Source organism: Mus caroli, chromosome 17, assembly GCF_900094665.2.
Source record: "Mus caroli chromosome 17, CAROLI_EIJ_v1.1, whole genome shotgun sequence".
Classification (NCBI taxonomy): Eukaryota; Metazoa; Chordata; class Mammalia; order Rodentia; family Muridae; genus Mus; species Mus caroli.
Genome location: NC_034586.1, coordinates 64,029,022 through 64,055,556, shown reverse-complemented (window position 1 = coordinate 64,055,556; position 26,535 = coordinate 64,029,022). Strand labels below are relative to the sequence as shown.

Genomic DNA, 26,535 nt, shown 5'->3' with positions numbered 1-26,535 from the left:
TTTTTTTTTTTTTTTTTCAGTGAGTCTCCTGACACCCTCTCCGGGGTATACAGGGTTCAAGAGAACAAGCTTAGAGGTTTAACAGAAGCAGGCGTGAGAAACTCGAAGGTCAAGTTTTCTTCAGTGAGTTAACGTCTTTCTCCTGAGCGTTGCACCGATGAAGGCCCCGTGTATATTCTTCACTTGACTCCCCAGAACAGCAGTCCTGAGTGTGGGTGGATCTGGGAAGCATGATATACTGAGTAAGAGGACTCCTGCTCAGAAAGACACAAACTGCACAGTCCCCCTCACACATTGACCCTGTTGTATGTTGTGTGCATGTGTGCATGTGTGTACGTGTACACTCATGTGGAGAGAGCCTCACAGACACTAGGAAGGAGACCAACGCAGGACAGCAGGAGGTGATCAAAAAGGATGGGGGTGGACACAGGACACAGAGGAAAGGAGACGGAAAGGGGGCAGGTCATAAGGGGTCAGAGGTGAGGGGGGAGATGCGCATGTGGGAAGGAGAATCACTAAAATGCACTTTGTTTAAAAATCTCAATGAGATCTAAACCTTCGCACTAATTTAAATCATAAAAATAAAAGTGAATGTATAGCTCTGATTTTGAGGTTGTTTTCAAAAGCTTTTCCTCCCATGCCCCCTGGGATTTCCTCCGTGGAAGTGGCTGTGTGCACACACTACTGTGGCGTGGTGCCTGTGTGCCTCATATCCCATACATATTCCAGACGTCTGAGATCTACTCTTAAGATTTTAGAGCTCAAAAAAAAATTTTTTTTAAAGACTTTGGGTCATTTACACATCCCCGATCAGAACATCTGAAACTGGAAGCCCCGACTTGAAGGGATGCTCTAAAGATTCCAGTTTGGGGGAGCCATTCAGATTTGGGGTTTCAGACAGATGCTCAGCCTGAACTCATGTCAATCAGGCTTAAGTGTCAGTCAAACACTGTGCCAGGTTTTGTCAGGAATGACGCACTTATCGTCTCATTCACTTAACTGATTTCTTTTCCACTCACTGACATGTATTTAGTGATGTTAGGTGCCAAGAACAGTTCATGGCACTGGAACTGTTGAGCTGGAGAGCAAGTGAGTTTTCTACCTCTCCTTAAATCTTCATGCTCATGGGGCAGTTGTGTAGCATGCAAACAAAAATACCATTTTTAATTAAAATCATTTTCTCCTGTGCTGGGAATTGAACCCGAGTTCCAGAGCAAGCTAGACAAGTGCCCTACCACTTAGCTACAGCTCTAACCTGTAATTTTTGAGAGGAAGTATGTTGGCTTTTAAAAATCTAGCTCCTGCTGTCTGATAAGTCTGTAATAGTTAGGAAGTATCATGCTGCGATTACAGGATGGTCGTGTGTGTGTGTGTGTGTTGTGTGAGTACGTGTGTGTGTGTTGTGTGAGTACATGTGTGTGTGTTGTGTGAGTACATGTGTGTGTGTTGTGTGAGTATATGTGTGTTGTGTGAGTACGTGTATGTGTATTGTGTGAGTATATGTGTGTGTGTGTTGTGTGAGTATATATGTGTGTGTTGTGTATGTGTGTGTGTTGTGTAAGTATATATGTGTGTGTGTACGTTGTGTGAACATATATATGTGTATGTGAGTGTATATGTGCATGTGTGTGTGTGCTTGTGTTTTGTAATCATATATGTGAGTGTCTATGTGCATATGTGTGAGTGTCTATGTGCATATGTGTGAGTTGTGTGAGCATATATATGAGTATGTGAGTGTAATTGAGTGTGTATGTGTGTGTGTGTGTGTGTTGCTGAGGATAGAACATGGCTTTCTGCACGCCAAGCTAGGTTTTCCACTGATCTGACTTTCAGATGAGCCTAAGCATGAGACCTTTTACATTCACTGCTCCCACTTCTCACAGTGACTTTGCAAAGTAAGCGTTATTAGTCCCATGAACTCAGATGAACAACTTTGAGGTCCAGAAGAGACTGAATTGTGTCAAGATCTTAGAAGCTTTCAGTGGCAAATCCCTCTGCAATCAAACCCTTACCTTCTGACCATAGGCGCAGTTTGTGTCTGCATTATGGCTCGGCACATATTGAATTAATCAGCCACAAATTCTTTTCCCTTCTACATTTCACATTAAAAGTCTGAAGAGAGAAACGCTTCTATATCACAAGAGATCTAGCTTTTGCCTCCGACTCTTACAGAACTTTTAATAGAGCCCGTGTCTACTTAGGGAAGGCATGACTCTAGATCTCAGCCTTCACCCACTGCCACGCTTCTCCAGGTCAGCCTTCCTACTGCTAATTGCACTTTGAAAGTAAGTCTTCCTTGGGGAAATGGATGGAAGTTTGAGCTCAGACACAAACAGGAAGACGGTGAGGCAGCTTTTGTCCGGCAAGCACAACCTCCTTAAATAGCTGAAGCAAGAAGGGAGTAAGTTGTCCACAGAGCCCAGAAACTCTACTGCCCTTTGTTCCTAGGCCACAGGGCCCAGCCGTGCTTGCTTGTCCTCTGGGGACAGGGCAGCACTTGGTGGTGTGTGGAGAAGGCTGGCTGGAGATGGCTCCCCTGCCTCCAGGTCCTGAGAGCACGGCATGGTAGAGCTGTACTGTGCCTCTCTCAGAGTGTTGTCGACGAGCTTTTTTGCCCTGCTGACCGGTAAGTCTTGATGCTTCTTCCAGTATCAACTCTGGCTTTGGATTCCTTTCTGAGGCTTTAAAAGATGGAGCAGATTGGCTGCCAGGGCCGTTTGTGAAGTCCAGTTTCCAGTGGATGCTTTGGTGGCTCTGAAGATAATCATCTTGGTCGTTTATGGGTACACAGTGTGATGATTGTAAGTCGTGATCTTTTCAGTCCCTTAAAGCAGGTTGTTTTAAAATTTGATGGTATTAATGTGAGCTGCTAATATTCGGTATAGAAAGAAACAAGGTAAATCTTGTTACTAATATGAAAGACTGGTTTCTAATAGATGTCTTAGCAGTGAATGTCCTGAAGGCTCTCTGTTGCAATTCCGGGGGTTTGAGGTGAGTGGCTTGAAACAATCTAATCCAATCTTTCCAGGTAGCTAATTTTAGTAACATTTACTGAAGTAGACTTGGGCCAGGTGTTCCACCCGGGTGGAAACACTTTTCTTCTCTAGTCAGGGTAACAAGCCTTTCAGCTTGATTTCAGTTCTGGGACAAAGGACATCACCATCCAGGAGTGGCCTTTGCTCTTGTCCCACAGAAGGTGGGTGGGTAGGACCTTCATTCTGTACTGCTCCACAGGGTAGCCTTCTGCCCTGGGGTTTGGGGACTTGGAGTTTGGACGATTCATATCTGTTCCTTGCATCTGCCCTTCCTTTCTCTGGTCTCTTTCTTGCTTCCTATGTGCAGGCTCCTCCAGATGAATTAGCACCCACGTTTACTGTGTCGTGAAACCCAGGCCTAATGAGCGTAATTGCAGGGGCTTTAGATGCAGAAACACAACCGCTGGCTCTTCTCAGCAAACCTTCCCTGGTCCTGTCTGCACTGTTGTATAGGAGGACACAGGGGCCAGGGGAGGCAGGACAGCTTGGGGTTTGAATTGCATTTCCTTTAAATTACTTTTAAGTCCTGTGATGGAGTGGGTTTTTTGTTGTTGTTGTTGTTGTTGTTGTTGTTGTTGTTTTGTTTTTTAACTTAAATACACTATCTTTATATTTTAAGTTCTGCATCCACAGTTACTTTGTTTTAAAATTGTTCTAACTTTTGCATTTGGTAATCCAAAAGTAAAGATCACTTGGACCAGACCACATTTTCTTTTTGGAGTCTCTGGGAGACTCCAGAAAGTCTCCCCCCCACCTTGATGAAATGTTGCTTATTTTATAATGTATGCACTAGTGAGTGGTTACAACTTTTATCTTGGATTTCAGTCATAAACAAAAGCAACTGAGAATTACAGACCCAGGGTGCCATAAACATTTCCAGCACAAAGCCTAGGGTGGGACTATTAGCTTGACTCCCTCATTTTTGAAAATAATGACTAGCTTTATAAATTCATTAAATTTAATGATTAAAATAATTAAAAAAAATGACTCGTGCCCCAGTGGGCATCTCCTAACAGGAGCCCTTCCTTAAGTCTTTAAGCAATAATGAATTCGATTCACTTGTGTTCTTTCTCACAGCCGGGGTTCCGTGTATAATTACCACTGCCTTCCAGCTGCTACCTTTGGACAGGTGTCTGTCTTCTACAGACAAAATTTCGTAAAGGCCTCTGCTAAACTGCAGGCTAAAGATTCATTAACTAGCAGTTGAACTAATCCAAAGCAAAATATGACTAATGTTTAGATTTGGGAATGTAAACAAAGGACTTTGTATGATCATAAAGGAAGAGAAGCATGGGGGTGGGGCAGGACCACACTTAGTCACTTGGGGCGGGGGCATCTTTTACAGATAAGGGACTCCAAAGATGATGGCACAATCACAGTAGGGCTTATTTGCCAAGGTTCTGCCTGAATCTAAAAAATAAATAAAATAGCCTGTAAGCCGAGCTAAAGGAGAATCTGTGGCTCTCAGAGGTAAGGGGGATGACTAAGTCAAGATTTACTGGAAGGTCATAATTTGAGCTGCCTGTAGCACTGCAGGTTTTGTGTCTGGTTAGATTAGGGCTAGAACTGAGAGGAATGCAGAGCCCTGCCTGGGAGCCTTCTGAAACTCGAGGGGGAAACAGTTAAGCAGAGAAGTGCAATGAGGGCACAGAGGTCAGGAGATGCAGAGGTGAGATGCTTGGAGCTCTGGGTTATATTGATGGTCAGTGATGAGACCAGAGACAGATGATTGTATCCAGGACAGTCATCCCTACACTTACCTGAGCAGAAGGAAGGAGAGGCTGAAAAGAGGGTCGTTTCCTAGGGACACGGACACTTGTAGAGTATTTAAGGAGAAAGATGAAAGATTTAAAAACAAATAAAAAAAATAAACCACACTGGAGATTGTTTGGCAGGTTGACTTAGATGGATGGATGCTCATTGTTAAATGACATCAGTGAGGCAAAAACAATAGGCTTGGAAGAACCCATTTTACTGAGCAAATTTCGAGGAGTAGGCAGGTAAACATGGAGCCAGTGGGCCGGGAAGATTAGCCTGAGCCCTCTGCAGTTGCCAGCGGTATTGATGTGAACATAGTCCTTGTGCATGCTCGTGCCAAAATCAGCATCCAACAGGTAAGCGAATTTCCTTCTTGGCTCCATTCAGGTCACACCACAGTAGACTTCCCAAGAACCCAAGCATTGTACATAGTGGTGATACGGAGCGGAGGCAGCCCGTGGTTTGCATAGCAGGATCGCTTGGGCATGATTTAGTGGTTCTGTTCACTAGAATGGTATGGGACTCTCTGGAGTCCAGATAAGTGGGCGGTGTACATGACTTGACCCTGGTATTCCATCCTGCTCCCCTCTGGGCAGAATGCCTTCCATCGCCATGGGGAGGAAAGCTGAGGGACTGGGGGCTTCAGCAGCACTCTGGAAGGCACTTACCTGTGTGCCCAAATGTCCAGAACCTCAGCAGTATGGAGAAAACCACAGTGACCTTAGAATAGTCTAGCTAGACAGAGGCTCTGTAGCCAAGACAGTGGAAGCTGTGGCCCATTTATTTCTTATCCACCGGTGAATTTATTTCTGTGTTTTTCTTTAATCCATTGTTTCTTGCTCCCTTCCTGTTTCTTTTTGCCTCGCTTCCTCCTTTCATCCCTTCTCCCTCCCTTCCTTTCTTTTTTCAGTAGGGTTTTCCCAAGCTGGCCTTGAACTAGCAATCCTCCTGCTTCAGCCTCCAAAGTGCTGGGGTTACAGGTGTATACCACTGTACCTGGCCATGGAGCTTCTTTTATGGTAGAGAATGGAATGGTTGCCATTCTTTCCTTTTAACCTTTGCCAACCATGAATGAGTAGGCAGTAGGAATGAGTCTGCCTGTGAGAACATCATGGCTTTGTCCTATGGTTTCTCCCTGCAAGTTTCTCTGTGACAACATTAACCCACCCACATCTGTACTAGGTCCAATTTTCTTCTTTTTTTAATTAGATATTTTCTTCATTTACATTTCAAATGCTACCCCCTCTCCTAATGTCCTCTCCGAAAATTCCGTATACCTTCCCCCTTTCCCCTGCTCCCCACCCACTCCTGCTTCCTGGCCCTGGCATTCCCCTATACTGGGGCAAGACCAATGGCCTCTCCTCCCATTGATGGCCGACTAGGCCATCCTCTGCTACATATGCAGCTAGAGACACGAGCTCTGGGGGTACTGGTTAGTTCATCATGTTGTTCCTCCTATAGGGCTGCAGACCCCTTCAGCTCCTTGGGTACTTTCTCTAGCTCCTTCATTGGGGACCCTGTGTTCCATCTAATAGATGACTGTGAGCATCCACATCTGTATTTGCCAGCCACTGGCATAGCCTCACAGGAGACAGCTATATCAGGGTCCTGTCAGCAAAATCTTGTTGGCATCTGCAATAGTGTCTGGGTTTGGTGGTTGTTTATGGGATGGTTTCCCGGGTGGGGCAGTCTCTGGATGGTCATTCCTTCAGTCTCAGCTTTGAACTCTGTCTCTGTAATTCCTTCCATGGGTATTTTGTTCCCCCTTCTAAGAAGGAACGAAGTGTCCACACTTTGGTCTTCCTTCTTGAGTTTCATGTGTTTTTCAAATTGTATCGTGGGTATTCTAAGTTTCTGGGCTAATATCCACTTATCTGAGAAGCACTGGACTCTTCCCAAGATGCCAGCAGTGCCAGAGCTCTTGGCTCCTCCCTCTGCTTTATGTGAGCGCTTCTTTCCAGATTGCTATTTGAAAAATAAATAAATAAACCCACCGAGGGGATCAAGTCCCTAGCAAATGCTGCTGTCAGCTCAGCTCTTGCCTCATTCCTGCTTTTGATCCCCAAGAATCAGCTCATTTTGGGGGCAGTTCATAACATACCACTCTAGGTGTCTAAGGGAAGTGCCACAAGCCCTTTGCAAACATAGTTTTATTAATCTCGTACATGGCCCTGAAGAAGGCATACAGGCGACAATCCTGAGCAGCTAAGGGTCTGGCTCAAGTTATAATTTCTAGCATCGGGTCAAAGAGAACTGGAAGTTGGATTCTGGGGCCTAGGGGCCCTTCCACACACAGAGCTGAGTGAAGATCCGGTGTGTTCTCCATGGTCTGTGGTGTAGAGGCAGGAAAACGTGGAGGTTGCGGTGGCAATAGTTGTGGGTCTTTCCGTTCATCACTGAGGCTGCTTTCTGGCATTAACAAGTCTCCTGTGGGCTCCGTTTTCAGTCCTCATTTTTCAGTGCTGTGAAACCCAGGAGCAGTGAAGCTGCTACTGAGCCCCACCCAAGCCCCAGCCTGTCCATTATTTCATTTCCTATCTTGAGAGAGGGTCTGACTGTGGAGCCTGTAGTGATCTCTGATTTAATTGAAAGACATGGAAGTCTGTGTTTTTCCATATTGCTCTCTCGAAGGACCAGGTAATCTATTCTTCTCTCCCTCTGACGCAAAGCTCATGTGTGCGGCGGTGGCAGTGTACGTGCATAGGAACAACAGCTGTGAGAGACGCCAGTGAAGGGATCACTATTGTGGTTTCTTTGTGCATTTTCACTGCTCTGCTTACAATTCTGCTGTTTACTGAAGGCTTGCCCCTCTGACTCCTTGACCCCTTTGGATTTATCTGCTGATCCCTTGGCCAGAACCCACATTCTGCCCCCTCCTCCCTAGCTGCAGGCAACCTTTGCTACTCTCCTGGAGATTGTAGGAACCGGCTCTCCCATTCAGGATCCTTATACTCTCCTACTTTGGTTCTCCTCAGTGCTGTGTTCTGTTTCCTGGGCTAGCCTGCTCACCTGGACTAGTCTGCTCACTTACATAGACCAGGAAGGGCTGATCTTCACCTACAGTCCATGTGCCTTCCCCTGGGCCCTGCTCTTTTAATGTGGGTCTCCATAGATCATTCTCCAAGACTTCCCTGGAACTTCCAAATTTCTCTGGAGATTTCAACTCTTTTCAAGCTGGCATGGCTTTTCAGCTCCCCCCCCAACCCTGACAGACGATGCTTCCCTGAAGTCATTAGCCGGGTGACATCCTCCCTTCAGTAAGCTTCCCAAAATGGAATCCTAGTTCAGCTGTACTAAAGATGGTTGGCTATGTCCCGACTGTACAATATGGTCAACTGCTAATGCTTTTTGTGCTGTGGGCGTGCCACTGGTTGCTGTTGGGTTTCAGAGAAAAACAAACAGCAGTTGGGTATGCTGAAGAATGGAACTTAGTGTTTTGAGGTCAAAGCTTAGAGAATTCGAACTCTGTATGACTTGTCCAATAAATGCCATGGGAAGAGCTTTGAGTAAAAGGATGGGATGAGGATGAAGAAAAGCAAAACAAAGCAAGAAGGCCACCAGCTGTAAGGTAGCACCTGTGCTTGGCATTGTCATGCAGTGTGCTAGGAGGTCTCTGGATGGAGGTCCTCCCTACATGGTGCCTTTTTTTGTTGTTTTAAACTAAATTACTGCAGTCACAGAATTCCCATGGATTGATAGCCAGCCCATTAATGATCTCCAGGTTTCTGAAGCATCCTGCATGTCTCAGTTCCCAGGCCTTAAAAGCCTGCGTGCCCTGTAATTGTCTGGTGGTGCCTGCTTTCGGTAAGAAGAAATTGCTTGTATTGTTCATTCATAAGTAGATTTTTGGCAACAGTCACTGCACGAAAAACAAAAATACTGCAAGTAGTCAGTGGGAAATTATCCAAAATGTGGTAGAGCCCTGGCACTGAGGTCCGGCTGCCTGCTCCTGAAGTGCACTTTTTCCATTATCTGGTGATATGTGTTTAGGCTGCGGTGAACTTTCTGGTTGCCTTTGTTTTTGTTTCTATAAAAGAAATTACAGTCGTACCTACAGGGTTTCTCATGGGACTGCAGAGCATTTTCAACAAGTGTTCATCCATTATAGCACACTGGAGAAGTTATAATACAATTCCCCGATACTAATGGACCCTGGCTGTAGTCACTGTAGTCAGCTTCTCAGTTTTATTGTTTTTGAAATGTTTTACATGGCATTCCTAAGTATGGTACAAATTCTACCTATATGATACTCTATGCATAACAGTGTGTGTGTGTGTGTATGTTTCTCTGTGTGTGTGTATGCACATATGCATATGTGCATATGGAGAAGTGGAGACTTAGGTTGTCAGTTCTTAATTGCTGTCCACCTTGATTTTGGGGTCAATCTTTCATGGCCTGGAGCTTGCCAGGTAGACCAGTTGGCCAGATCCATCTGTCTCCACTTCCCCAAGGCTGGGATTATAAGGGTACAACATCCTGCCTTTCTTTATCACATGTTTGCCAGACCAGCATTTTACCAACCTAGTTATTATTCTCTCCTCCCCCCACCCACCCCTGTAACTGAGGAATACTGAACTATGACAGGAAATTGCTCTAATGGATTTGGGAGAATATACTAATGGATTTACAAGGCCTTGTTTTTCAACAGGTAAATGATTTTCTATCTTGTTTGTTTTCCAGAATTTCTTTTTTTAAAAGCAGCTTAGTATTTGACTCCCAAGTAGAGGTCTGCCATGATCTCCTCACCAGCCTTTTGATGAAGTCTGCTCTCATTCTGGAATGGAGATCATTCCATTGCTTGCCAGTGAAAACATCTTTCTGTCCTTATATGGTGTTTTAAATATCTTCCCCATAATCATGAAATCTGTTAGGGGATAGTTAAAAATCAACTTATCAAGTCTTGCACAGACCTCTGACAATTTTTTTAAGGCTTCCAAATTACTCTGACCTATGTCAGTCTAACAGCATTCTGCAGAAAACTAGCCATCATCCTTGATTTAAAACAAAAAAAATGTAGATACAAAACATCAAAATGTCACTAACATTGAAGCTTAGGGTCCTTAGCTTATGTAAAGAGATTCTCGATCAATGATTGAGTTCTAGTTTAGCATACATGAGGCCCTAGGTTCAATCTTTAGCACTGTAAATATACAGATATGTAGATGGATGGATGAATGGACAAATGGACAGACAGACAAACAGTTGCAGTATGACACTGGAGAGTAGAGATGGACAGAATGGTAAGTGCTTTCTGTTCCCCACAGCAAGAAGCTGTGTGGTTTAATGTCCCTCTTAACTCTCAGCCAGGGCCCAAGACCTACAGGGTCCATGTTCCTCTAGGCAGGGCTGCAGCTTGGTGAGAATGGACTAAAGCTATGAACCATCCCAGTGCTAGGTCACAGATCATGTAAGACCATGCACAAGTCAAGACAGCTGGCCAAAACTCGTGAGTCCTGTTCAAAAGCCAGATTCCTAAAGCTGCTGCCACTGGATAGAATTTGACCTTAACCAAATATTCACTTACAATATTGAAGCAGTTCAGGCTGAGAAGAATCAATCAGCCTTGTGATGCACATGAATTTCACAGTCACAGGCTGCAATTTTCTTTTATTTCTTGTGGTATAATTTATATTCTGATTCCAACCCCTATAAGTAGATTGTGGAAAAATTTAATGTAATCGTAGCCACAGCTAGTCAGTTCCATCCAATTTAGCACTTTGATTATTGCTGCTAGAAAAACCTCAGAAATATTAGCAGTTTTACCCCCTACACACTGCCCCCATTGTTGCTAGGGGGTCCAGGCTTCTCTGTCACCTGACTGACCTCTCTGAGCCCCGACCTAATGGAATTGGCTGCAATGTCCTTAGGATAGAAATGGGGTGTGGGGCCCAGACTTTGTGGCTTCTGTCTGGCTCTCAGTTCTGAGCCTCTTCCTCCTTCTCTCCTTCTCTCCTTCTCTCCTTCTCTCCTTCTCTCCTTCTCTTCCATCAACCCTTCTTTAGGCAATAAGAAGAACCCTGGGGCCCACTGCTTAGCTCAAGCTGCCTCCCTACCATTTCTTGTTCCTATCTCATGACATGTCAAGTGTCACTGAAGTCATGACCCTTCTTCATAAAGAAGGGAGGCAGCCAGCAGGTGTTTTACCAGATTTCCCTGAGCTCTGTGGGGACCAAGGACTCAGCTCTTACCTGGAGTTCAGGACACCGAACACACGCTCTAATTTTTTTCTCCAGATCTTTTACCCCCCTCAGGTTTATGGGATGAAGGGATGTAAAAACTTGCTCTCTTGATCCAAATCTCCCCTCAACACTATTTTCATCTTGCATTTCAACCACAGCTAGAAATTTACATTTAGATTCTTTGTCATTGTTTATTTATTTATCTATTTATATAATGTTTTACTCACAATTCTGCCTGAGGCAAAATCTGAACCGGCTGTCTCAAATCTCATGGTGTATTAGTCAGGGTTCTCTAGAGTCACAGAATTTATGGAGTGCCTCTAGATTGAAGAAATTTATTGTGATGACTTACAGTCTGCAGTCCAACTAACCCAACAATGGGCAACTATGGATGGGAAGTCCAAGAATCTAGGAGTTGCTCAGTCCCACAAGGCTAAGTTGTTTCAGCTGGTCTTCTGTAGAAGTAAATTCCAACAGATGTGCTGACAAGTAAATGCAAGCAGGCAGAGAAGAGCAAATCTTCCTTCTTCAGTATACTCTTGTAGGTCTCTAGCAGAAGGTGTGGCCCAGATTAAAGGTGTGTACCACCACGCCTGGATCTGGAACTTCCTTTGTCCCAGGCTACCTTGAACTCAGAGATCTCCTTGCCTGAGTCTCCTGGGATTAAAGGTATGTACTATCTTTCCTGGGCCTAAACTTTTCATGGCCACTGTGCTTCAAGATCACCATGCCAAGATCCAGATAAGGAACTTATGTCTTTCAGCCTCAAGATCTGGATCACAGGTGAGCCCTCCAATTCACGTGAATTCATTTGACTGTAGTTCATTCCATATATAGTCAACCTGACAACAAGGAATGGCCGTTACACGCAGCTTTAGAGAACCCTGTGAAGGATGAATTGGCATCAGTACTCTGTCCTGTCACCTGGGCAGCCAGCCCCTGATCTGACTCATCGGCATTTAGAGTTTCTCACTTCTCAAAATTCATAGCTGGCTTAGTAATCTTTCCCAGCTCTGCAAGGTCTTTGGTCAGGGCTCTCCCTCAGTGATTGGGGACGATGCATTGACTTTAGCCGTGAAACAGCGAGGGCTTTCTAATAATGGGTTTTAAAAAGCAAACAAATACTTTCTTTCCTTGTGTTATGTTTAGTGGTGTTGTTTTCCTTGAGATAAAATCTTGCCATGTTACATGTATGAATGTATGTATCATTCATGTATATATCATACATGCATGTATGTATGCATGTGTGTATGAATGAAGGTATGTATGCATATAGGAATGTGTGTTTGTGCATGCACATGCCAGTGGGACCTACTAATCTGTGTATTCTCTATCCTTTCAATAAGCCACCTGATACTAAAAATGCTTAGAAATCTGTGCCTGTACTGAATATGTGCATACTTATTGCCTTGGCATTTCTCTCTCCCCAAACAATACCATTTAACGGCTATTTGAATGCATTAAATTTGTACGAGGCCGTAGTTATAACCAGAAGTGACTTAGCGTATGCAGAGGTTCTATGGAAATACTGTACATTCAGTATAAGGGACTCATACACTATGGAGTTCTCACATCCACAGAAAGCCCTGGAACCAGTCACCTTCATGTGTTAATTACACATAATATTTTTGTGCAGCTAATACTGCATGTATGTATATTTGGATCATAGAATGTATACACATATAATTAGGTATATATGTATCTAATATATATATGTGTGTATACACATATATATGTATGTATATATGTATATATATATGTGTATATATGTATGTATATGTGTATGTATGTATATATGTGTATGTATGTATATATGTATATATACATATACATACATATATATAAGACATGTACATGTATTGGTAGTTTGTTCATTTTTCATCTCTGCAGCAAAAGACCAGAGAAGAAACACTTAGAGACTTATTTCTGCTAAGGGTTTCAAAGGTCCCAGACCATAGCTGGCTGCTTTCAGTGGTATGGGACTGTGGTAAGGGACAGTATTAAGGTGGAGGGATATATAACAGGAGGGAGGCTGCTCACACAACCCAGAGGCATCAACACAAAGTTCAGGTTTAGCTGGCTCAGGCCAACCTACCAATCCTTTTTTGGGGGTGGGGGACGGGGTTTGAGACAGGGTTTCTCTGTATAGCCCTGGCTGCCCTGGAACTCACTTTGCAACCTACCAATCCTGTTCCTCTAAAAGGCCCGAGGGAGGTCACTACTCTGCCATCTGGTGCTGGGCTACTAATGGCTTCTGAGCACTTCCCTTGCCTCCGGCACTTATCTCTGAGCTGTCCTTACTCACCAAGCCCCAGGAGGTTCTTGACTCCTTAAGCTCTGGTGAAAAGGACACGGGCCCACAAGCTGATGGACGCTTTCCTCTCTTCATGCTGCCCTTTGAACCAGTCCGGATTTTCTCTATGTGAAAGATGTTTACCCTTAACCCTAGGAAATAATCAATTGCCTAGAGTGTGAAGTTCCTCTATTGGACAGCTCCCTTTGTCCCCCATTGCCCCTTTCGTTTCTAGGTGGGTAGAAGGGCCTAGGGTAGGTAGGGGCCTCTACCCAAGATGCCCTTAAATTAACCATTGCTTTTCCATGACCAGTCCTGCTACTCCCGTTCCTGTTCCAGCCTGGAAGATCTTTGGCTCTGCTGAGCGTGTTAGCCACTCATCCCCCAGTCTTCAGTCCTGTGATCCTTCATTTCTTCACTTTTTTTTTCCCCCTTTGTGGACTTTTGATTCAGACAGGTTACATCCCAGGAAAGTCTTCTCTATTACGCTGCCTGAGTTTGTTGTCTGCTTCCCCTCAGGATTCAGGAAGGCGTCATTCTCTGGGCATAAATACTTAGAGCAGAACTCCCTGGGCAGCCTTGCTGCTGCTGGCGTAGATGTCTGGACCACATAGCATTGTGGGAGTGTTGTCAGGGACCTGGAGTCTTGTCTCACACCTTAGACTTCTGACTCAAGGTGTGTATTAGGATTCTTAGGTTGACAGGAAGCACAGCTTGAGGCTAGACTCCTTCTCTGGGACAAAATACCAGGAGGCTCACAGGGTTTAAGCTGCCCATTGGAATGTCATGACTTTCATTTGGAGGGGGCATTTACCAAAAAAGTCCGAGAAACATCTGTTTTGCCTTTTGTGCCTCTGTTCTCTTCCCTATCTATCGTGAAGTCAGGTTCAACTTCCCTTCTTGCTTTTTAGCATTTCTGTAAATGCTTCCACCCGAAACTCTATGCACAGCTGTAGGTGTTAAAGATACAGTGAAGAATAAAGTGGTACATCCCTACCCTTACAGGGTAATGTCTCATCTTACAGTCACTTTCAAGATCCAAGGAGTCCATGTTAGACTGACAAGGGAGCACAGGACAGGGTTGCTGCCTGGTGAATGTTGGAAAAAAAAATCTCCCTGTAAAAGTCCAGTTTTAATCACCTTTGGAAAGCTTAACTCAGCCTTGGATTGTAGTCCCAGTACTTAAATGTTTTTCTAATGTTGTTTTTGACTAAGAGCAGTGTCTCTGCCAGGCTATTTAGCCATCCCCAGCGTCAAAGCTGTCTGTATGAAGGCAGCGGCAGATAGGAAGTGCTGGTCGGAGCTAGAACCTGGAGAAATGAAGGGGTGGCGGGAAAACATGCTTCTGTCCAAAAATAGAGAACAAATAAAGGCAAAAATTATAGCCTCATCAGCTTTTTTTTTATATTAATTTCAGCACTCGTTAAATGTTTTTTTGTTTTGTTTTGTTTTTTGTTTTTTGTTTTTTTTTTTTTTTGTTTGTTTGTTTTTCGAGACAGGGTTTCTCTGTGTAGCCCTGGCTGTCCTGGCACTCACTTTGTAGACCAGGCTGGCCTCAAACTCAGAAATCCGCCTGCCTCTGCCTCCGGAGTGCTGGGATTAAAGGCGTGCGCCACCACGCCCGGCTTCGTTAAATGTTTTAAGTCTCCTTTCAAAAGGGTGCTCCTGTGAGTTTCCACTTAGGCTCCGTCTTTGGTCTTTGAGTACCTGTAAACAACCCTCCCGTTCTAGCTCCCGTGTCAGTCACATAAATGAAATTACTCAGATTCCAGGTTACCCAAGCAGAAGTGAAGCAAAGATGTTTATATTGTTAAGATATCTTAAAAGAAACCTTGGCTTTCACGCATTCACTCATTCACTCATGGATTCATTCATTCACTCAGACCAGGGATGGTGTCATGATTTAACCCCATGCACCTCTCTTCCTGGGACTTGAGATGGATCTGCCTCTGTGAATTCTTGAACTTTGAGCATCCTTTCTCCATCTCTGGCCCGCTCTTCCTTCCTTGGCCTGAGGGTACCTCACACTAACTTGGGCTGCTTCCTGTTCTCTGCCCCTGGCGTTTGCCGTCAGTTAAGACTCAGACAAACTTCTGTACTCATTTGTAAAAGTTACTGCCCTTGGTTTGTATGGCCTTTTTATTCTAAGGTTCCTGGCATGCTATAACCCAGGTATGAAAACCGGACAAACCAACCTGTAGGTCTGAGAATTCCAAAGCAGGGGGAGACAGGGATGGACCTGGATGCAGATGCGAGCTGGGACTCAACGAGCGACACTGGAAGTTTGTTTTTCTGGTGCCCAACTACAAGACTGACTTCATTGCTCTCTGTTAATATTAGGAGGAAAAAAAAGAGAATCTAGATCAAAGAACAGCACACATAATGAGGTTATTTTAGATGTTTATCTCTCATACTCATATGTGAGTGCTAAGTATATGTATATATCATATATAACATATAATATTATATTATTTCTAAGTGGTATATGTTGAAGACTTTTTTATAAGAAGGAAAATAGGCACTATTTAGAATAATGAGAAAGTTTTGTGTGGATGAAATATAGCATTTGGGAGTGAAGTAACATATCTTTAAATAGATGGGGAAGCTGAGCAAAATGGTATTTCGACATCAAATGACCAGCAAATGAATATCTAGAATTATTCACTTTCACTACCTGAATTGCACAGAAAGCTCTGTTGCTCCACCACAACCTTTATATTATAAACCTTCCAGTTTGCTTTCTTTTACATTTGTTGTGTTTTGAGAGCTAGCCTCCAACCTCCCGTGTAGCCCAGGTTACCCTCCAACTGATAGTCTCGGCCGTATTTTATTTTTGCTGTCTTTCTTTGGTTTCTCGTTTTTAAGTACAGAGATTTTTTAAAAAATGTATTATCATATATGCTTAGGGAGTATTCTAAGAGAATTATCCCCCCTTGGTAGAGTTGAAAGGGAAGGTATGTACATCGAAGTTGGAATAAGCTATTAGCAGTGGAATTCAAATGTGAGGGAAAACCAGACTCAGCTGGCCTTACCCATCTCACCCTGCACAGTCAAACTGTGCTGGGTCAGTTAGAGGATGGAGTCAACTCTCCCCATGTCCAAACCTCTCCTTGAGTGGTCTTCCACCTGTTCATCATGAATGTTGATTGACTCTTTGCATAGAAAGAATTCTTAAGATAGGCGATCTCTCTCTCTCTCTCTCTCTCTCTCTCTCTCTCTCTCTCTCTCTCTCTTTCTCTGTCTGTCTGTCTGTCTGTCTCTTTCGGCCTTTTAGCATCAAAGATCGTGAATTCTAATTGTTTTTCTTTCAGCTGAAGATGTTTGACATGTATTGAAATTCCTCTTTGGGAATAGAAACAAAGTCAACTAAAAGGCATCCCTCAGGTGAAGATGAGACTTTGGCTTATCATTTATTTATTTGTTTGTTTATTTTCTATTACGCTTGCACTTTTTTACTTTCCCAGTCTGACTGTTAATGGAAATGAAAAAATGATATTTTTTTTCTTTGGGGTTCACACATGGTCTACACATGGGACACCGTTCACGGTTCAGAGTGGCAGAAGGGAACACTCTCATGGCTTGGCATGGGGACCCACCCTCTGGAATTCTTATATGGCTTATCTAGGATGTGAGTCAGGCAGATATTAAAATAAAAAAATTTTAAGAGTTTTGATATGCATTCAGTGTGCTGGTGACTTGACTGTGTGGCTTCCTGCTTCCCTTGGTATCATATTTTATTTACATGAGTACACTGCTGCGATCTTCAGACACACCAGAAGAGGGTATCAGATCCCATTACAGATGGTTGTGAGCCACCATGTGGTTCCTGGGAATTGAACTCAGGACCTCTGAAAGAGTAGCAAGTGCTCTTTAACCACTGAGCCATCTCTCCAGCCCTCCAAAACCAGTTTTAACCAAGGTCCTAATGTATTTTCTCAGTGCTGAGAAATCTCACTCATGCCTTGCAAGAGCTCTCTCACTGAACCACATTCCCAGGCCATAATTGCTAATTAAGAAAATTCATCAGGATTCTGAACGACTTCTGCATTTTGAGTAGGTAGGCGTTTGTTTCTTAGTGTGAAGCCCATCATCTCTAATGACAGTCACCCAAGGGCACTCAGCGTCACTCTCATTCCTCCTGAGCTGGCTTGAGGAGCTCTGCTATGTCCTGGAGTTCTGGTTCATTCTCAGTTTTGTCATTCAGAAACTGCTGGGGGTGGTGGTGGTGGTGGCTTCAGTTCTTCCTGGCTTTGGGGCAGAGATGAAGTTTGGGTGCTGTCTAGCATTCTTGTGACTTTGCTAACATTCTCGTGACATTTCTAGCATTTCATGTCTTTGCTAGTGTTCTTGTGGCTTTCAGTGGGAAAACATGATGGTGCATCTTCCAGCATTTCTGAGGATCTACAGTTTGCCACGTTTTGTGGCAGTTCAGGATACAAAGACAACTAAGACACAGTGGTTTTCTTTTTAAGATTTTATTTCATGTGCATGTATGAGCACATTCATGTGTGAATGTCCACCTTGTATGTCCTGGTGTCTAGGGACAGCAGCAGATGATGTCAGATCTTTGAACTGGAGTTACAGTCGGTTCCCAGCCTCCATGTGGGTGCTGGAAAAGGAACCTGGATTCTCTGGAAGAGCAGCTAGTGCTCTAACCACTGAGCCATCACTGCATCCCCTAGACACAGTCTTAGGCAGTTAGTGGATTTCCTGTGGGTGTTGTCCTTGACCATGAGAGCCATGTGAAAATAATTCCACAACACTAACTAGGTCAGAAGAGACTGCCCACGGGTAGTGACCTTTGAATTAGGTTCTCCAGGACAGGTCTGTTACAAGAGACAGGACATTCCTGTAAAAAAAAAAAGTGAAAAATGAGAGTTTAGACAAAAGTCAGGGGTATGTGTGCTAGCAAGGGCCTGTGCAGGGCAGGGAGCCTGACAAGGCTGAGACACAGACTTGTGAGAGGCCTCAGCCCTTCTCCCTGCACACTGCCTGGATTGCCTCAGCCTGGGCGCTGTAAGGTGCTGTCCCACGCATCCACGAATAACTCCACACTTTGGAGTTTTGTCTCAGGACAGCATGGTGGGTAGTGAAGGCAACAGGTACTGGCAACGGAGGGTGGAGTGGGAACCACAGACAGGAATGAAAGGAGGCTCAGGCCTGGTGTTCTGACTCGAGATCCAGGACAGGAAGAGAAAGAATTTGAGGCTAGCCTGATTTGCATGCAGTGTCTGAATTTTAGTTTAGTTTTTTTTTTTTTTTCTGTTTTTTTTTTTTTTTTTTTTTTTTGTGTGTGTGTGTGTGTATGTGTATGTTTTGATGAGTGTGGGTGCATATACACCTGTGTGCCCATGCATGTGGAGGCTTAAAGTTGTCAAGCATCATCCTGATTTTTCCCACCTTATTCTTTGAGACAGAGTCTGTCATTCAAACTCAGATTCCATTGATGTGACTAGTCTAATTAGTCGGCTTCCTCTGGGGATTCTGTCTTTACCTTCTGTGATGGTTTGTATATGCTCAGCTCAGAGGCCCTGTTGGAGTGGGTGTGGCCTTGTTGGAGTAGGTGTGTCACTGTGGGTGTGGGCTTTAAGACCCTGATCCTAGGTTCCTAGAAGTCAGTATTCTGCTACCAGCCTTTGAATGAAGATGTAGAACTCTCAGCTTTTCCTGCATCATGCCTGCCTGGATGCTGCCATGCTCCGGCCTTGATGATAATGGACTGAATCTCTGAACCTGTAAGTCAGCCCCAATTAAATGCTGTCCTTATAAGACTTGCCTTGGTCATGGTGTCTGTTCACAGCAGTAAACCGTAAGTAAGACAACTTGCAAGGCTGGAGTTACAGGCAGCCATCTGCTCACCTGTCACTTGCATGGTTCTGGGGATCTGAAGTCCAGTCTTTACCCTTGCGTGGCAAGTGCTCTATCCACCGAGTCATCTCCATAGTCCCCAACCTTAACTTAACACTAGGAAAAGCATTTCTGTTTGTAATAATGATTCTTCTCTTAGCATAAGTTTAGTGACTTCAGAGTAATTTTTAAATGGAGGCACAATAGAAAGGCCAAGTTCTTCCCTTAAATCATTATTTCTCAGTTTTGTAAATAACTTTCTCGTTAATGAATTTGCGTACACTTAAAGCTATTTTTCCATTGCTAGATAGTCAAGTAAAATTAATGAGTTAAATCAAACTTGACTCAAGATGGTAACCCTATTTACTACTACATTGTGGTTCAGGAAATGACGAAGCATATGTTTTAGAGTTTAGCAATCACGATGGACTACGAGGGATACTTTGAATGGACTTGGGAAACATTTCCTTTAGAAGAATCAAAGATCATCAATTAGACAACAGTGATTCCAGGTTTCTAGTTCAGAAGACTCAGACCCAGTAAGTGGTAACCACAAACCAAGGCAAACAGAACATACCGAACCCAGGCTCTGCAGAGAAGGAACCTTGTTGAGTACTTGCTTGCTGAGTTTGAAAGGCTGCACTGCAAGCTCCAGGCAGCACACAGCCGGAAGGAACCCTTGCCATGAGGCAGAGACCCAGAAAGTCAAGGCCTAGATTTGAGAGCAGTCCATGCCATCAGTGCTCTGCCGACTTCTTGGAAGGTCTCCGATGAGGTGAGAGGTTAAGAAGACAGGGAGGGGAGATGTGCAAAAGCAGCACTCTGTGCACGTGCAGAGTCTCTGGGGAGAGAGCCTCTGCAGAGGCTCCTTGGGAAAGAGCAATGGCTCTGCATCCTCAGTGGTCAGTGCTGCCTGACCCGTGTCCCCTTCCATCACGCTGGAATGAAATGTATGAGTAAGGTAACCTCCTAAATTGTCATCTCGTGCCACAGTCAGCCTCACGCAATATGAAGGAAAAGCCGGAAAAATGGATGTTTTACAGAATGCCTATTTTGATATATAAACTCTGAGTCATGGAACTGGTGGGTTGAAGGGATCAGATGGGACCTCTGAGTAGAGAAATCGCCACTCCTGGGGGTGCTAACAACAGACATGGCCCGTGCGGGCTGTACTGCCAAGGATCTGCGTTTATAGAATGGTGATGGTGATGGCTTTCTTAGCTGTCAAGTTGGCCGCCCCTGGAATGAACTACAATCCATCCATGGAGGGCATACCTGTGAGATTTTTTGCCTGGTTGGAGGTGGGCAAATCCACTTTCTAGTCTGGACCTTTGAGGTGGGAAGACACACGCCATGACCCAGATCTCGAGGCAAGAAATCACAAATTTAATCCTGGCTGCACCTTCTGCTCAAAGTCTGGATAAGAGATGGAAGAATGAAGCTTTTGTTCTTTGCCCGAGTGTTCTCTCCTTGGTGGCAGATCCATCCCTTCACTGACATGAGTCTGTGATTCCAGCATCTATGAAAGGACAGCTGAGATGTCAGACTCCTGGATTGAGCAAGCCAGTGAGCAGCACCCCTCCATGGCCTCTGCATCCGTCCTGTCTGAGAGTCCTGACTTCCTCTGATGGTGAACAGTGATATGGAAGTGTAAGCCAAATAAACCCTTTCCTCTTTGAATTGGTTTTCTTTTTGGTCACGGTGTTTCATTGTAGCAATAGAAACCCTAATTATGACAGTGACTATTTGACAAGACAAAGTATGGCCTTTCCACTTAACTCTGTGATTGCATGGCTGGAAAATTGCAGGCGGACAAAACAGAACAACAATGTCACACTTTGTACTTAATGTCAAACCAGAATCAAAGGACCGACGAGATGGCTCAGACAGTAAAGTGCTTGCTGCATAGACATGAGGACCTGAGTTCAGATCCCCCAGTGTCCAGATACAAATCCAGCTGTGGTGACACACACATACATGCATGGGGGAGGTGGACAGTGGAGGGACCCTGGGCTTACTAGCAGGCAACTTACTGAATCTGTGAGCTTCAGCTGAAGTGAGACCCCCAGGTCAAAAACCAAGATGGAGAACAATAGAGGAAGACTCAGGCATTGACTCCTGGCTTTAGCATGCACTCACTTGCACACATGTATATAAATAGCACATACACACACACACACACACACACACACACACCAACCTAGGAAAGCTATTGGTTTTCATAGTTCTGTACAAGTTTCCTCCTGTAGTCCATCAGGTGTTTGAAGAACAGGCACGACTCGGGGACATTCTTCCTTGTGCAGACGGTCTACCATAACTGGCCGGCCAGTTAAATCTTTCTTATTGCAGCATGCAGAAAGTTTTTCCCTGCATTCCAGAACACTCCCTGTGGAGTGACAGCTCAGGGGAGAAGCATGAGGTTACTCCTTCAGAGGCTCCTCCTCAATTCTTTGGGGCCGGCATTCTGGCTACCCAAGACCTGGGGAAATAGCAACAGCATAGGCTGACCGCTGTGGAACTCTGGAGTCCTGGACATCCCCCGGGTCTCCATAAATTGCTGTCATCCCTCCCTTTTCAGAAAGGTTTTTCTTTTTAACTCATTGTGCTCAGGCATGGGGTGCCATTCCTCCTGGTGTTGGCTCTCGCTGCTCCCAGCTCACTACTGAATGAAGTCTGTCCCTTGGTCCTCTGTCAGCTCCTGGCTATGTCTACCTGGCTCAAGCTCACCTTCTGTTTCTTCCTCATTAAAATATTTATGAGCCATGATAAATGAAAAACCCTAAGATGCTGGGATTGTAAGGTTTGTCATTGCGGTGGCCCACTCCTGAGGGTAGGGTAGGAGTGTAGGGGAGGAGGGCGTTACGTCCATCATTGTGGTAACCCATGCCTGAGTGTGGAGGAGGGGGTGTTAGGCTAGGCTGGGTCTGCCTTTGCTAAATAAGGAAAAAATGAGGAACTTCTCCGCTCAATGTTGTCTGTATTTTGAGACAGGGTCTCTCTGTGTAGCCCTGGCTGTCCCAGAGATCTCTATGTAGACAAGCTGGTCTGGAACCCAGAGAGGTCCAGCCATTTCTGCTGGCATTGAAGGCATGTTCTACCACACCCTGCTGAATGGGCGAGTAGTGTGTCTTTAAGTGAATTTCTGCCCTGGATGTCCTTCTTAACTCCATCTTTATTTCTTGTCACATGGTTTGTTTGTCTCTTGACCATTCTACTTTCACATATTCAGGAGGGACAGATTTGTGGTTGGTAATCCTGGGGTTTTATGGTCTGGTTGGGATAGAAGAACTGCAGTCAGCTTTCTGAGCACTTTAAAAATGTCCTACTGCTCCTCTTCCCCAAACTTGAAGCCGGACTGGCTTGTGAAATATTTCAATGTGGTGACATTTAGAAAACAGAGGGCCCAAACCACTGCCTGCCTGTCTGCTTTCATCAGTCAGGAGCATGCGGTGACATCCAATATGCTGAAGATTTTAGGCTTGCTATTCATTCAGAGACACTCATAGATAGAGAATAATAACAAATGCTATTAGGAAATTCACAGTATAGATGGAAGTGTGTGTGTGTGTTGTGTGAGTGTGTTAGTGTGTGAGAGTGTGTATGAGTGTGTGTTAGTATGAGAGAGTGTGTTTGTGCATTAGTGTGTGAGAGTGTGTGAGAATGTGTAAGTGTGAGTGTTTGTGTGTGAATGTGTGAGAGTGTATGTGAGTGTGTGAATGTGTGAGAGTATGAGTGTGTGTGAGTGTGTTAGTGTGTGAGTGTGTGTGTGTGTGCATTAGTGGGTGAGAGTGTGAGTGTGTTGTGAGTGTGTGAGAAGGTGTGAGTGTGTTACTATGTGAAAGTGTATGTGAGTGTATTAATGTGTGAGAGTATGAGTGTGTAATTGTGTATGTGAGTGTGTGTTAGTAAGAGTGTGAATGTGTGTGAGTGTGTATGAGTGTATTAGTGTGTGTGTGATAATGCTTGTGAGTTTGTGTGAGAGTGTGTGTGTGTGTGTGGGGGGGGGGTTCTGTTCTGTCTGCCTGCCTGTACACATGGGCATGTGTGTGGAGACCAGAGGTTGATATATGCTGTCTTCCTTAGTCACTCTACTTAATTTTTTGAAACAGTCTTTCACTGAACCTGAGGCTCACCTGTTCAGCTAGACTGGTTAGCTGGTGACCGCCACAGATCTTCCTGCAGTACTGGGGTTTAGACTGAAACACTCCCCAGGCCATAGATGGACATATTTACATTCAGTTGTCAATATGGGAGCCTCTAGTTTCCCAGCCATGGCTCCTTAGGCCATTCATACAATGCAGACAAAAGTAAATGGCGGTGCTTTATGAATTCTTTAGAGTAATAAAATGTATGCTTCTTTCATTTTTTAACAAAGAAGAGAAAGTATTAGTACCAAACAGTGCTAAACTGCCTTTCTAATGGTAAACTGTTGTATGTATGTATGTATGTACATATATATACACACATATGTACATACATACACATTTATATATAAACACATGTGTGTACACAATGTATACATATACATATTCATGTACACACACATATATGTGTATAAATATATGTGTATACACACATTCATATATATATATGAATGAATGAATGAATGAAAATGAGAGTGTGGTATGGGGTTCCTGGTTTATCCCATGGGGAATTGATTATGGTTCAATAACCAAGTTTATTTGAGTTGCCTAAAGGAACCCAGTGAGCATGAGGAGTCATTGTCTTAACAGAGTGGCCAGTTTGGCTTCCCTGTGTTTTCTTTCCTTTATAGTTGTAAGCTGCAGTGAGCCTTGATTTGTGTTTCTGTCAGCTTCAGAACTCAAGAGAAATTGTTACTTAGTAAAACTGGCTTGTTGGTTCCTAATAGGAAAATGGAGAGAGAATGTCTCCACCATCCCTCTACGTGTCCTGAGGACAGAAGTCTGCCCCAGTTGCTTGGGCTAAAGTGTCCTGTGGGCTATCTTCGGTGACTTGTGTTGTCAGAGATCCTGTCTTTCAGAGTTCCTTGTGAATGCTTGAGATTGTTTCTAGGGATCTGATGGTTATATTCCACAGGTAGCTTTCCCTTTGTGTAGCAGAACCTGAACCTCTGAAGTCTGAAGTCACGTGGTCAACTCAACTTTTCAATTGGAAATTTCCTTCCGTGTACGAGAAAGGCTAAGCAGGTTTCTATGGGTATCTGGATACATGCGCAGAGCCACCGAAGTTTTGCTGCTCCTTTCTTTCTCTCTAGGCAAGTGGGCCCTTTGGGGGAGGAAAAAAAAAGATTCTGACTCAGCACATACAAGAAGAAAGGATTTAATTAAACCTCCCATCCTTGCTGAGGTCCAAGAAGGATGGACAGGGGAGGACAGGAGGACACCGGAAGGAATGCTTCCCGGACAGGAGAGGCCATGTCTGTGCTGTCAGCACAGATGCTCCCCTGGTCAGGCAGTTGGATGGTATGTAGGGTTCTGCTGTCTCTGCGCTGAGGAAGAGGAGGGAGGGATTCTCTCTGCGAAGCCGGCGAGGGCATAGTTATATTAAACCAGGGCCTGAGACTTGTCCTGTAGAGAGCCACATGCCAATGCTCTCAGCCTTGTTGGCTCTAGGGTTTCTGTCTCTTTGAAAACTGTAGGTCCCGCTATGTCAACACAGGTCTGGTCTGTACATAAACCGTGAGAGAAGCTGGGTGTGAGTAAAGCAGGCATCAGTGGGCTGTGGTTGCCAGGTTAGAGCTGACTGCCCTCGGCACCTTTTGTCTGTTCTCTCTCTCTTATCACACAGGCACATGCACACACACACACACATACAAACACAAATGCGCACGCACACAAACACACACAAACACACATATATGCAAGCACACACCGACAAATCCATAAGAACACGCATAGAAACATATACTTATACACAGAATCAGGAGCCAGGCATGCGAAGGGCTGCATACCTTAAACCTGATGATAAGACGCGGTTAATCTTGGAGGATGGTATGTGGGGCGTGGATACATATCTGGCCAGAAAAATAATTCTTCATAGTAAGTGGGCTTTCAGGACTTAATCTTTCCCTACCTGTTTGTTATATAAGCTGGCTGGCTGTGGGAAGGGGCCACCAACTGTGAGCTCTGTCTTGCTGTGTGGAAGGAAGCCTTTCCTCGCTCTTTAGCATTGGTGATGCCTCGCCTCAAGATCTCAGAAGCAGAAGACAGTATTCAACCCTGAACCCTGAGATGGTTTTTAGAGTCACTTCCCTGTCAGATTGAGATGGGAGTGGGAATATGGCTACGACCTTGGGTTCTCTTCTTCTTATCAGCGGCCTCCTCACCAGCTTCTCCTTCTACCTTTATCGGAGGCCAGAATGGTCCCAACAGTTGTTTCTTGGATAGTACCCATCCATGCAGGATTCTGGGTTTCTGGGGTGGGTTTCTGTACTCACCCCAGCCTCTCCATAGGCCTCTGCTTCTCTGATCTTCCATACGGCATAGCTTCCTTATCTTTTTGGCTCTGGCCCTGCCTGGAATAAATTTCTGTAATTTGGAGGCTTCAGAGAGAAGGGAAATTAGAGAAGAGTGGCCAACTTTAGATACGTTTTCAAAAACAACTTGTTTTCCTCTCGTGAGACTTTAGAGGAAAAAGATGAAGTTTGGAAAGAGGAAAAAAATGGGTCTTTGATAAAATAAAATGCAAATGTTTAGACATATAGGGACTACTGACAAAATTATTACAAAGGTATGAAATAATTTTCTGAAAACATTTCTTCACTAAAACAACCATTTTAGAAAGCATGCCTGTGCATAACTATGATTCTGCTACATGCATATATTTAGTATTTACTCATATTCTGGGCCTGGTGGCGCCCATCTGCAATCCTTGTACTTAGTAGGTCGAAGGTTAATAGCGTCATGCACTCCAGGCAGGTAGGGCTACAAAGTGAGATTTTTGTCATTACAAAAAGGTTACTTACATGAAGAATTTTAAATTGACTGTATTTACCCCTAATACCTGAGCCAAACCAGGGGAGGCTGAGATTATCTCAACCTTCCTAATGCTGGATCCTTTAGTACTGCTGTAGTGATTTCCAGCCGTAAAATTACTTTTGTTGCTAATTTATACGTTTAACTTTGCTACTGTTACGAAACAGAATGTAAATATCTGTGTTTTCCAGTGGTCTTAGGTTACCCCTGTGAAAGGGTTGTTCCACCTCAAAGGGGCTGCAACCCACAGATTGAAGGAAGGAGCTAGAGAAAGTAACCAAGGAGCAAAAGGGGTCGACAGCCCTATAGTTGGAACAACAATATGAACTAACCAGTACCCCCCAGAGCTGTGTCTCTAGCTGCATATGTAGCAGAGGATGGCCTAGTCGGCCATCAGTGGGAGGAGAGGCCCTTGGTCTTGCGAAGATCATATGCCCCAGTACAGGGGAATGCCAGGGCCAGGAAGC

The 26,535-nt window shown here is 44.4% G+C and overlaps 1 protein-coding gene across 5 annotated transcripts in view; it reads left to right on the top strand.

Annotated features, from left to right (window-relative positions):
* Arhgap28 (Rho GTPase activating protein 28) overlaps positions 1-26,535 on the top strand; it is a 155,983-nt gene that overhangs the window by 49,675 nt on the left and 79,773 nt on the right. Inside the window, exon 1 of one of the 5 annotated variants that reach the window (XM_029470856.1) lies at positions 55-123. The exons of 2 other annotated variants lie outside the window; for them this stretch is intronic. The gene's annotated coding sequence lies outside the window, so the exon portion shown is untranslated. Of the gene's footprint in view, positions 1-54; positions 124-2,561; positions 2,627-24,494; positions 24,557-26,535 lie in introns of those variants that run through there. 2 more of the 5 variants (XM_029470855.1, XM_029470854.1) reach the window with 2 other exon arrangements.